General features: G+C 38.9%; 1 protein-coding gene across 8 annotated transcripts in view; it reads left to right on the forward strand.

Annotated features, from left to right (window-relative positions):
• The window catches only part of LOC118521761 (uncharacterized), a 479,907-nt gene that overhangs the window by 326,905 nt on the left and 139,201 nt on the right, over window positions 1–13,801 (forward strand). For 2 of the 8 annotated variants that reach the window (XR_013447021.1, XR_013447023.1), the window contains exon 5: window positions 1,716–1,781. The exons of 5 other annotated variants lie outside the window; for them this stretch is intronic. The gene's annotated coding sequence lies outside the window, so the exon portion shown is untranslated. Of the gene's footprint in view, window positions 1–1,715; window positions 1,877–13,801 lie in introns of those variants that run through there. One more of the 8 variants, XM_078070498.1, reaches the window with a different exon arrangement.

Raw genomic sequence — 13,801 nt, forward strand, 5'->3', positions numbered from 1 at the left:
TAGATTGGGGCCAGAGTATCTGCTTCTGTGGCGGCTTACTCACATGCCTCGCAAGTTAGTGCTGGCTGTTGACAGGAGGCCTCAGCTTCTCACCACTCTAGCACTGCTTGAGTGTTCTCACTACACAGCAGCTGGTTTCCCTCAGAGTGAGTGATCAGGGAAAAATTACCAGGCAGAAGCCTCAAAGCCTTTTGGGAACCCAGAAATCACAAGACATCATTTCTATAATATCCCTCTTAGTTACTTAGGTCAGTCTTCTTCAAAATGGGAGGAGACTATGCAGAGGTGTGAATACCAGAAGGCAAGAACCATTAGGGGAGTCTTGGAGACTGGTTGTCCCAGATAGTTTTACATAAGATAACATAAAGAATATCTACTTTAAACCATAGACAACATCAAAGTTAAAATGGAAATGCTAGAAATTGTTCCAATAAAACTCAGAAGAAAACCAAGGTGCCTTCTAGAGTCTTATTGTCCAGCATGTACCAGAAGTTTTAGGTAATGTAAGACACATAACAGAAATAAGAGGTAAATTTATTGAAAGAAGATACTTTTCAATTATTCTCAAATCATGTGGTTATCTAAAGAGAAAACTCATTTATGCCAACAATAACTAATTAGAAAATGACTTTTACCGTAGCACCAAAAATCATCAAGCAGCCAGAAATCTCCTAAACAATAAGAAAACTACACTTTACTGAGAGGCATGAGCAACTAAAAACTATAGAAGTGTACCATGTTCTCTGACTGGCAGATGTAATAATGAAAACATTCATTGTTTCAAAAAATTTATTAGTCTATTTTGGGAGGCATCCTAACAAGGTTTTTAAGCATTATTGATCAATTTTAAGTAATCCTAGTTAACCAATAGGTAAAATAGCTATCTGTGTGTGTGTGTATGTGTATATTTATGAGCTTTATTTTTTTTTTGGTTTCAAGTTTTTATTTAAATTCGAGTTAGTTATTGTATAATATTGGTTTCAGGAGTAGAATTTAGCGATTCATCACTTACATATAACACCCAGTGCTCATCACAAATGGCCTCTTTAATCCCCATCATCCATTTAGCCCAAGCCCCGCCCACCTCCCATCCATCAACCCTCAGTTTGTTCTCTATAGTTAAGAGTCTCTTATGGTTTGCCTCCCTCTTTTTTTTTTCCCCCTTCCCTTATGTTTATCAGTTTTGTTTCTTAAATTCCACATATGAGTGAAATCATATGGTATTTGTCTTTCTCTGACTGACGTGTTTCACTGAGCATAATACACTCTAGTTCCACCCATGTCATTGCAAATGGCAAGATTTCATTCTTTTTGATGGCTGAGTAATATTCCATTGTATGTATATATATATATATATATATATATATATATATATATATATATATATATACCACATCCATTCAGTCAGTGGACATCTGGGCTTAGCCGGGTATATATTGAAAAAGAAGAGGAAGGTTAGGGAAGTCATCCTGTCAGATATCAAAATACATCTGAGAAATATGATTACCGAGCTTGATACTAATGCAAAATAAAGATATAAATCAATGTCATAAAATAAGTAGTCCAGGAATAGTCTGACACAGATGAACTTAAAATAATAATTTAAATTTCCAGTGTAACTTCTAGTGTAATAGTATCACAATTGGAGAGGAAACAAAAGCTTGTTAAAAATATGATACAGAAGTCCTCCCTTATCCATGGTTTTCTCTTCGTAGTTTCAGTTACCATGGTCAATTGCAGTCTAGAAGCAGAAGATCCTCTTCCTGACATCTCCTCAGAAGGTCAGTAGCAGGGGCATGTGGGTGGCTCAGTTCGTTAAGTTGCCAGCTTTTGATTTCAGCTCAAGTAATGATCTCAGCGTCCTGGGATCGAGCCCCGCCTAATTGGGCTCTGTGCTCAGCAGGGAATCTGCTTAAGGATTCTTTCTCTCTCTCCTTCTGCCCCTCCCCCCCACTCATGTGTGTTCTCCCTCTCTCTCTTTCCCTCTCTTAAATAAATAAATAAATCTTTAGGGTAAAAAAAAGGTCAGTAGTAGCCTTAATGCTATGCTACAGTGCCCACATCATTCACCTCACTTCCTCCCATCATGTAGGCATTTTATCATCTTATAACTTCCCAAGAAGGGTGAGTACAGCACAGTTAGATATTTTGAGAGAGAGAGAGACCATATTCACATAACCGTTATTACAGTATATTACAATTGTCTATTTTATTATTAGTTAATCTCTTACTGTACCTCATTTATAAATTAAATTTCATCACAAGTATGTATACATAGGAAAAAACAGAGTATATCTAGGGTTTGGTCCTAATCCATTTTTTCAGGCATCCACTGGGGTGGGTCTTAGAATGTACCCCTGTGGATAAGGGGGGACGCTGTACTGGGTTAATTGGTTACAGATGTGTACAATTGAGCTAAAATGGGGAACACTGAGTACTGGGAATGAAATAGCTCCATTCTGGGACTTGGGTAAGACCAAATTTCAAAAGATACATCTTCACTTTCCATCTTTCCAAATTCTGACCCACTATTTTTCTTTCTTTTTCTTTTTTGTTATGTTCAGTTAGCCAACATATAGTACACTGACCCACTCTTTCAAATAAATGGAAAGTGAATATGCCTGGTGTCAGGTTTTCTCCACTATTTTCAAAATCTCTCCTTATGAAGCAACTTTAATTTTGATCAAGTTTTCAGGAAAACTCTTTGTCTTTTGGATGGGGTCTGATGCCAGTAAATGAGACAAGTTGTTTTAATTTCATCAGCATCACTTGTAAAGGTCCAGAAATCCAGTTCAGGCTTTCAGACTTTTGCAAAGTTTGAATATGCTCGCTCACCACATTAAACCTTTTCCTTGTTTTGTCTCTGCCTCATCTTACCAACGTGGTTTAACAAGAGAGGCGTAGGTGCTGGGAATGGACTAAATTTTGGTTTATTTTGATTGATTTTTTTCTCAGGACTTTGAAGCATCTACTCCCGAAGGACTTGGAAAAAGTGCACGTGTGTGTGTGTGTGTGTGTGTGTGTGTGTACATAGCATCTAACCATAAGAAAATGGGACATGTTAATGGTCTTGAAAGTAACATGCATCATGAGGAAAGAGTTCCTGCTTAGGGCTTTCCCTTCCTTTATAGAAACCTCTCACCCTGTGTCAAACCAAAAGATTATAGATTTGAAAATACCTTTAAATGTGAACCCCAAACAGAAATATACAGTAACAAGTTTATGGATTGATCTAACTTGAATGGACTATTCTAATTTTGTGGCTTGGTAATGCTGAGTGAAATTCACTGTGATTCCAAATGCCTGAACAGTTTATCCAACTCCCATTTTCACCCCAGACCCAGATCTTGGCTCCCCTTTCATTCTCTGTCTTTCTGTCTTCATTTTACATTGGAGTCACGTAGGAATTTCCTCAAAAATGCAGAAGCCTGGGCCCCCAGTATGAAGTAACAGGCTTCCCCAAGAGATTCTAATGTGAACCAGGGTTGAAAATCACTGTTTTGGGATGCTTGGGTGGCTCAGTCGGTTAAGGATCCGCCTTCAGCTTAGGTCATGATCCCAGCATCCTGGGATCAAGTTCTGCATTGGGCTCCTTGCTCAGTGGGGAGCCTGCTTCTCCCTCTGCCTGCTGCTCCCCCCCCACCCCCGCTTAGGCTCTCTCTCTCTCTCTGACAAATAAATAAATAAAATCTTAAAAAAAAAAAAGGAAGAAAAGAAAATCACTGTTCTAAGTCATTGTCTATTGGAACTCTCCCTGGAATTTTTTCCCAATTAACATGCCACCAATATCTCTGATTTTAGAATAGTAAAGTTAAATAAGTATAGATTTGTAAAATATTTTTTCTTTTATGAGTGTTGTTGGAATTTACCTCTCCTGTATAATGTTCTGGCATACAATATGCTCATATTCATAAAGTTGTTGCAGTTTTTAGTAAGTGAGTTATTCTCCCCAACATCTACACTTACTATAAAGCTCAATACCAAATGGCTGGTACTTACATATAATTTATTATGTGCGCTATCCTATCTAGATATTTTATATATCTCATTCAATCCTCACAATATCCTCTGAGTTAAGTAATAGTATCATCATTCCCTTTTCAAATGAGAAACTCAGGCTATAGGGAAATTAAGTAATTTACTCAAGGTCATGCAGCAGAGCCATATTTGGGCCTAAGTTTTCCAGTTCTTATCTGCTATGTTATTCTGCCTCTCCTGCTTCATATTTTATGTCTTTAAATTTTTTCAAAGCATAAAATAGAGCAGAATAAAAATCTTCACTAATGAAGATAGAATGAAAGTATGTCTAGTCTTCTTGGCTTGTAAACAAACTGTAACATGGCTTGTTCTTTTCCCATATGTAGGCAAACAAGTTAAGATTAAAGTCACACAGCTAGAGAAAGAAGCTAGTTGTGCATCACTTGGGCCTTTGGCAAAGATTAGAAGTCCCTCAAAACTTCTAACAATCCTACACCATAACCAGAGATAACTTTGGTGTTGAAGGTTTACCCAGTAGACAATATTATATGTCATTGCTTCAACCTTTGAGTTTTTTAAGTATCAAATTATTCTAATCACTTACTGCAGTCCCTTCCTTCTATGTGTAGAGAAAAAAAAAAGAAAGACCCAAAGCCAAATAGACATAAAAACCTGCAATGACCCCTTCACTCCATAAGCATTTATTCAGTACTAACTACTGGTGTCATGATAGGTATTTCCAGGAACACAAACACATGGGAAACATCTCTGATAGCGATACTCTGAAATCCTAATTGATCTGAACAATGACTCAAAGTCTGCAGAAGCACTGTCTCAGTGTCTTGCACAAAACCACAGGGTGAGGCACTTATCACTGATTGCTGGCAACTCTCTGAGCTGCTTGGTTTTATAAACAGTAAGACAGGATAGAACACCCTCCCAATGAGGACTCAATGAGGCTCATGAGAAAGATGGTGCTGGAACTGAAGTTGGATAAAATGAAAAGTCACCAAATTTCTTCTAGGCAGAACCTAAAACTATTCCCATTAACTTTTAATTAAATTGATGCCTAGAGATAAATAATCCTCCCTCTGTACTCTTCATTAGAAATGAAACAGAAACAGAAACTCTTCTGGTGATGAATGCTTATACTTAACTATTTTATTAGTGCAGTTGTACTCATTAAATTATCTTTATTCCAACAACTATACCTGTTGGATACCCTGCTGCTTTAGATAAATCACCAGTGATACCCAAGTTACATTTGGCAGCTGAAGAGAAAAAAACTAGCATCCTGAGGCTTAGCTTTGCTAAACTTAACACAGAAGTCTACAGCTAATATCTCCATGAAATTTTTCTTTCATTCATTTATTTGTTAAATATTTTTTCTGTGAGACTGTGGTGCACTGGATACATTTTCAAATTTTCCCTTACCCTCTACTATTTGCACTTTTAAAACAATTTCATGTAAATATAAGTAAAGCCTATTTTTTCCTATAAATGAGAAGCTGCTGTGTTTCCTAATCCTACTTTAATTAAGGACTAAAACTATAGCTTGAATTATAAGATCATAAAATGAGAAATAACCTTTTAGCAACTTAATATATACAGAATAATGAGTGAATGTTTTATGTTTTTTTGTAAGTGACCCCAGAAACCCACTTAAATCAACATGGAAAATGCTTCCCTGAATTTCTGATTAATGTTGCACTTATCTCCGGAGACAAAGGTACTAGTGATTAATAAAACAGACAGCAAAGTCATATTTTTTTTAAAGTTCTGGCATCTTAGCATTTTCAAATGCTGAAATTAATCTGAGGATTAATGATGAAGAAGGTTTGAGGCAGTTTGAGCTTGCACATTTTGTGGGATAGAATTAAAGAGAGGAACTAATCTCCAAAATGGGAGATAGGAGTCAGAGACAGAGAGATCATAAATTCACTGAGGCCTGTGTACTTGGTTTGCAGAATGGTCCGACATCTGGGATTTCCTTCCTTTGGCCCAGATTTATTGGTTAATTGCAGTTTCACAGTCGGGGCGTAAATTATGTCACAATCACTTAGACAATACCAGTTATACGTTTTGTATTCATTCATCAAGCTTCCCATAACACTGCAAACCCACCACAGCTGTCACCATCCTGGCCACCAACAAGAGCCTGTTTGCATCAAGACACCTGACATCACACATTGTCATCATCTCATACACTCTGTGACTGTAGAAACCACAAAATAATAATGAATTGTAATCTTCACTTTTCCTATGGAAGGTAATATAATGCACGAGTCCTGTAGGAAATAGGTTGGTTCTCTCCAGCTTATAAGAATGCATGAGCCTGAAAGTTACCAAAATGGGAAGTGAATTTCTTTAAAGGGTTTTCTGTTACAAAGTGGGATGGACACTTGTGTCAGACTGAAAACAGCTTAAACTAGAGCAGGATCTATTAAATGGTGTATTTTTATGTGGGGAAGGCTTTCAAAGGTATAATGCTAAATTGAGCTGGGGCTTAAAATGTGGAAAAAATCTTAAGATCCTTTGACTACACTGTGATCCCACAATTTTGTCTGGTCACGCATTACTCATGCCCAATTAGGGCCATTATTTCTTCCTGCCTCCAGTTTCTCATTTATATAGCCATCCTGTTGCCTGCTTTCAGGCAAATATTTCTAAAATGCCATTTGTTGGGGCGCCTGGCTGGCTCAGTTCAAAGAGCCTGCGACTCTTGATCTCAGGGTTGTGAGTTTGAGCCCCACGTTGGGCATAGAGTTTACATAAATAAAATTACATTTATTTAGTTTCCTTCATGTGGCTCAATGATATACATTGTCCCCAGCCTGGTCTTTCAAAGTTCTCCATTATCTTCCCTGTCTCCACAAAAAGTAGCAGCTCAGAACTCTCCCCTTGGGGAACAACCATCTACTCAGGTCAACTCATTCATTTTGTAGTGAATATGGTGCTCCTGGCCATACCGAATGCCTGCATCTGTGCCTGTGTGTGTGCTGTTTCCTCAACCTGCAAGGTCACAACGTCTCCCAGTCCTTTTTTTGGGCCTAGCCCTCCCTCAGCCACAGCTCATTCTCTCTGGATGCTTGTGTCTCAGCTGATCTTTTCTTTCTCTGAACTCCCATGACCTTTACAGCCCACGCTTGAGCACCCTATCCTCTTAATGCTTCCTGTGACTTCATCATTCATTACCTTCTTTTTAAAAAAATTTTTATTGTTATGTTAATCACATACATTACATCATTAGTTTTTGATGTAGTGTTCCATGATTCATCCTTTGCGTATAACACCCAGTGCTCCATTCAGTACGTGCCCTCTTTAATACCCATCACCAGGCTAACCCATCCTCCCACCCCCCTCTCCTCTAGAACCCTCAGTTTGTTTTTCAGAGTCCATTGTCTCTCATGGTTCGTCTCCCCCTCTGATTTCCCCCCTTTCATTCTTCCCCTCCTGCTATCTTCTTCTTCTTCTTCTTCTTTTTTTTTTTTTTTTTAACATATAATGTATTATTTGTTTCAGAGGTACAGGTCTGTGACTCAACAGTCTTGCACAATTCACAGCACTCACCATAGCACATACCCTCCCCAGTGTCTATCACCCAGCCACCCCATCCCTCCCACCCCCACCACTCCAGCAACCCTCAGTTTGTTTCCTGAGATTAAGAATTCCTCATATCAGTGAGGTCATTCATTACCTTCTATAGAGCAGGAACTGTCTCTGACATGTCTTTTGTGTTTCTCACAGCACAGGTGCAATGCTGAGAACAGAGAAAATGTACAACACCTGTTGACTAATGCCCATATAAATACATCATTTCCTTTACTCAGCCTATTAGTTTTGAAACTTTATGTTCTATCAATAATTCAGTAATTTCTAATTAATTCTATATGTACTGTCTCTATAAAAATCTTTCTCCAGATTAAAGACAGCCTGAATTTGTAAGGATGGCACAGGCACCATCATGCGCTGTCCCCAAATCCTCCAGCCTTGCAGAACCACCTTCCCTTCATCATTTATATTCAGATAGCTTGGCACTTGTCCCACAAATGATGGGAAACAGAGCATTGCCAGCAGTGTTTCCAGGGATCCTAAAGGAGATTACGTTTCTCTGAGTCATACCTTATTTCTTGCCTCTGTAGAATTTTCCATTTCATTTGTGTTTCTCTCTTATGATTGATATTTGCTTTCATCTTATATTAATATAAATAAGCATAGTTTTTCATTCTTGATTCCCCCAATTACGCCTTATACAAAACAGTTCTCTGTAGAAATATTTCATTCAAAAATTTGTAGAGGGAAAACAGGAGAAGAATATTGCAAAGGATAGGAGAAAATTTGCAGTTGAATCTTAGTCTGAGATACCTCTCAGCCATTGCCAACATTCTCACCATTCCCACCTCAGAGGAGTTCTTGCTGGCTGACTTTCATCCTCAGTCCTCTGTCCACCCTCCAGCTTGTTTTCCATTTTTCCATTTCTTTCTTCCTTCTCAGACTGCTCCTGGAACTTAAAAAATCCCAGACCACCTCTCCACTTTTTTTTTTTCCTAACCTATTCAGATCACCTTTCTCTTCCACAGTGGAGAAAGTCAAAGGTGTTTAACACTGTTCTCTCATAAAAATGAATCCTGCCGCTAGCATGAAAATAGTTTTATCTTAATATGTAAATAATCCAATCCTTCATAATTTTAAAGGGGAAAATTAATATATATGTCAAGTCATTTTGCTGATTCTTTCTTCTGTATTTTCTATTATTTTAGGTGCCCAGAGCTAGTGCAATTACTTATTTGCAGTGAGATTAGATTGTTGAGCCAAAATTTCTTTTATATGATGTTCAACATTTTCCCTTAAGCTTCAGTCTTCCTGAAAATCAACCCAGGGATTTTCTCCAACTTTCAGATACACCAAGTAATAAAAACTTAACTTTGGAGTATTTATTGTGATGTGTTATCTGGGAAAGACTCTTGATAATGGGGGTTGTTTTCTCTTGATCCATCCAAGTCATTAGAGAGAAGGGTAGCTCTTCATCTTACAATGCTTCATCTTACAGATGTTTCTTTGACTAATTGGAAAGCCTGAAAATTTTTCTTAGTGATTAGATGGAGGGGAAAAAAGGGAAAGATATTCTTCAGTATTAATCAAGAGACATATTAGAACCCTTGAAGCTTGAGGTGCAGGGTGACAATCTCAGCCACCATATGCTTTAGAAAGAGTTGAGAAGCCAAATCAATAGTAGAGGGGCTTGAGAATGTTACCAGGAATTAATTAATATCAGCTAGGGATTAAGTGGAAGATTCCAGAGCTAGAAGCCAGAATCAAGCTGGAGCAGGCAACAGAGGTGTAGAGGTTGAAATAAGAAGCAAGACCTCACTAACATTTATAGGGCCCAGAACCAGGGTAAATGTAGGCCCTCACATGTGTCTAAATACTTAAAAGTTGTAATAAATTCCTTGAAAAAACTATTAAATTAAAGATGTTTTATCCTCCTGCCTTGACAAATATACCTTCCTAAAAACTTGGAAGGCCAGATTTGAATTCAAAATTCTCAAACTCCTCAGAGTTCTATGCTACTGTATGATGGCACAGACAGAGAGTTGGTCCAGCTCTTGGCTCCTCAGCTCTTTCCCTCTCTCTCCTTACCCCCAGCTCAATTCAGAAGGGTGAAAGGACTTGGACACATACCTGGGGTCAACCCAGCTTTCATATCCAGATGCTATCCACACCCTCGTAGTCAGCCATTCCTCAGCCATCTGGGCCTGTGGTTCTACAACCAGGTCGTGTCTGCCTCAGAAAGATAGGCCCAGTGATGAAGCACACACATTCTTTGAAAGTGGGCTTTAATCTGTTTGGACAAGTGATTCTAAGGTGCTGTGTGCCTGGGGCATATTATAGAAGGAGTTTTTGTTTTCTTGACCCTGAGCACTCCTTGCCCTATGGGATGAAGTATAGCCTGAGGAAGTCCAGAACAGGAGTAGTAGGCCCAGGACTGGGGTCCCTCTTGCCCAAATTTAATGGCAACATTGAAAAGAGGAATGCCCACCCCCAACCAGGAGAACTAGGAAAGTCTAGTGGGGTCACAGGAACTAAATATCAAGGTGTAAGGCAGAGGTCCCAGGTAAATCAACTGGAAGATTCTTAAACCTCTAGTGTCTACCTAAAATCGGTTCCACTCACCTATCCTCCAGTTACTTTTTAATATGGACAAGTATCACCACTTTTAGAATCCATCACTCATTCCTTATCCTCTAAACCGCTCTTTCTTGCAAGGTCCTCACCAAATTCCCCCACTGGAATAGTGTCTTTCCCTGTATTTCCTCAAAGGGACCTTGAGGGACATATGATGGCAAGAGGTGACGTGCAGGAGGTGAAGGAATGGCCTAAAAGAAGGTAGATGTTGGCCAAGTTGACAACCATGAAAGATCTATAAGACATGTTAACAATCTCTGGAGAATCTCTGAAATTATTGGGGAGAACTCATAAAAAGTCTGATCTTCCTGTAGTTATACAAAATGGAACCTCAATAGATGTTAGTTTGGCATTAAGGGGAAGGACCCCTTCATCTGGGGACAAAAATACTAAGTTGTTGACAAAGATGTAGAATAACAGGAACCCTCAAACCTCATACCCTACTGGTGGGGGTATAAATTGGTTGTGGCCATTTTGGAAATCTTTTGTATTATTTAATAAAGTTGTATGCACAGATTCTCTGTAACCCAGCCATTCCACTGTGGTATATATCCTGCAGGAATGCACACATGTGTGCACCAAGAACATGTATAAGAATGTCATAGTAGTATTACTAGTGTGAGCCTTGAACAGGAAACAACCCTAATATCATTCAACATTAGGTCGGATAAGTAAAGCATGCATAATTATCAACAAAATTGTATGCAGTAATGAAAATTAATGAATTACTATAACACAAAACATGGGTATATCTCACAAATATGCTACTGAGTGAAAGAAATCAGACACAAGAGAACACATTATAAGATTCAATGTATATATAGTTCAAAAACAGATAAAACTGAGTTATATAAGCAGAGGTCAGGCTAGTGATTACCTTTGGGAAGGAGGGGAGGAATGGCAAGTGGGGGGGATATAAGAATGATTGGCTACGCTCGATTTCTTGGTGAGCACACAGGTGTTCCCTGTGTGATAATTCATTAAGATGTAGGTTTATATTTTATGCCTTTTTCTATGTGTATTATGCTTCAGTAAAGAGTTAAAAAAATTGAGGAATACAAGCTTATACAAAATAGCATTATTCCATGCACGTTCTCGGTTTTGATCATGAATGTGGCCTGTTTTACCTCACTTCCATAGTAGTAGAAGAGGAGTTTGCTCCAAGGAGCAAGAAATAATTCTGATTTTTTCACCCAAATGATGGTCATGTGTTAGAAATGGAAACATGGAAAATAAACACAGCAATCTCTGGTGGCTTTTAAAGTCAAAATCAAACATAATCAGGAAAATTTGGTAAAACCCCATCGCAAAGAAAGCTATCTGCTTTCCTCTGGCTCTTTTGTTTTCAGAGTGTTGTCTTTCCTGGTAAATTTGATTTTACTGTTAAAGTTTTCAAAACATGAAAGTGGATCTCTGGGAAACAGAACAAACAACAAAAATGGGAGGCCCAGGCTGCTTCCTCCTATACCTGCCTCCCAGTAACGTGGAATTTTGCCAAGGAAAAATGAACAACTTCAACTTGGATTTGAAACTCTAATTTAAAGGCTCTTCTGAAGTCAGGATGGATTTCCTCTCTCCCCCCTATAGAAATGCATCAGCAAACAGCCTTGTCTGACAGAAATCTCCAAGAGTAGAAAATCAAAGGCCATTGGCCCATGGAGACTGGAAGAAATTCTGAAGGCAGAAAACTGAAATTGGCAATTCTGTTGTCATGGCCAAAGGAAACCCTTTGGAGAGTATCAGGGAAAAGGAGGAGATAGAATTTTAATGGTCCCAGGAGAGCCATAATATGTCAAATTGTGTTCCCCATCCACATCCTTGTCTGTGCATGTGAAAGTCCTTTCCCTAAACAGAGGAATAGAAATAAAAATGGAAAGAGAAGGCAGCTTTAACAAACTCTGGGTTTTGGAGTCAGTGTGTAGTTAGTGACTGTATGAATTTGCTCATGACCAGGCCAGCAAATAAAAGGGAAGCAGTTGAGTGTTCTGGAGTAAAACGTATTTATGTTTTCATTGGGTTTTAAACTGAAGTTACTCTGTAGTCAATCTGTTCATAATACAAGCATTCACTCAACAAAAGGAATATTCTCCTTTAATAAAGTACTCAAGCAAGCAGCACCTCTACAATTTCCAGAGGACGGAGTTGCAACATACAGAGTTAAGTCAGTAAATCTTTTTGAGACTACTTATCTATTTCTCAGGAAAGAGAGGAAGAACTAACGAGAGTGGGGGGCAAAGTGTCCGAGTGAGTGGTGGAGTTAGCAAAAGGATAGTGACTAGGAAACCTGAAAGAAATTATCACAAAGTAACACAGTGGCCCCTGTCAGTGTCACTGAGGAAGAAGAGAAGCAACTGGCTTTACAGGAAAGGGATCGCGGAAAAGCAGGAAAGCTTTCCTTCCTTTGTATCAGATACTCCTCAAGTGCTTATATTTTAGGGGTATATTGGTAAAGAGATTGGGTGGGAGTAGCATTACAAGGATTTAAAAGGGGGCAAAAGAACTGTTTGTGGTGAAAACAAGGAGTACTGCCCTGCTGTATGCAGTTAAGGAGTATTAACAAGTCATAATTTAACTTAATTTTCAATCATATTTGGGAACAGAAAATAAGAGCTGTGGGGTGGCTGATCGTAAGTTGAGGTGAAATGTGTTGGGTTTCTTTTTTTTTTTTTTTTTTGCCAGATTTGCATCTAGATGGATGTCTGGGATGATTTTCTTTTTTTTAAATATTTATTTGGCAGAGAGAGAGAGAGCACAAGCAGGGGGAGCAGGCAGAGGGGAAGGGAGAAGCAGTCTCCCTACTGAGCAGGGAGCCTGATGTGGGGCTTGATCCCAGGACTCTGGGGTCACAACATGAGCCAAAGACAGATGCTTAACCAACTGAGCCACCCAAGCACCCCTGGGATGACTATAATTACACAGATATCAGGTTCCAAAATTGAAGGGCAAATCACTAATCTGAACTAGAACTACTTCCATTCTGCCAGAGAAGCATCCTATAGAATAGCTGTTCTCAAAGTGTGGTCCCTGGACCAGCAGCATCAGCATCCCCTGGGAACTTGATAGAAATGTAAATTCTCAGGTCCCACTTTTATAATGATTGGTTTTACATTTATTTTTAAAATCATATGGGAAATAAAAAGAGGAGTTACAAAATGACTAGCTTTTATATTTAATTGTGCAGTTACCTTTACTGGAGTTCTTCATTTCTTTGTAAGGCTTCAAGTTCCTTTCATTTTACTGAAGGATTTCCTTTAGCATTTCTTGTAGAGCCAATCTAGTAGCAATGAACTTCCTCAGCTTTTATTTGTCCAAGAATGTCTTAGTTCTTTTTTTTTTTAAGATTTTATTTATTTATTTGGCAGAGAGACACAGCGAGAGAGGGAACACAAGCAGGGGGAGTGGGAGAGGGAGAAGCAGGCTTCCCGTGGAACAGGGAGCCCGATGTGGGACTTGATCCCCGGACCCTGGGATCCTGACCGGAGCCGACGGCAGACGCTTAACGACTGAGCCACCCAGGCGCCCCCAAGAATGTCTTAGTTTCTCCTTCACTTTTAAAGGACAGTTTTGACAGAGGATTCTTAGTTTGGAGGTTTTTTGTTTTTGTTTTTGTTTTCTTTCAGCACTTCAACAATGTCCT

Source organism: Halichoerus grypus, chromosome 4 (genome assembly GCF_964656455.1).
Source record: "Halichoerus grypus chromosome 4, mHalGry1.hap1.1, whole genome shotgun sequence".
NCBI lineage: Eukaryota > Metazoa > Chordata > Mammalia > Carnivora > Phocidae > Halichoerus > Halichoerus grypus.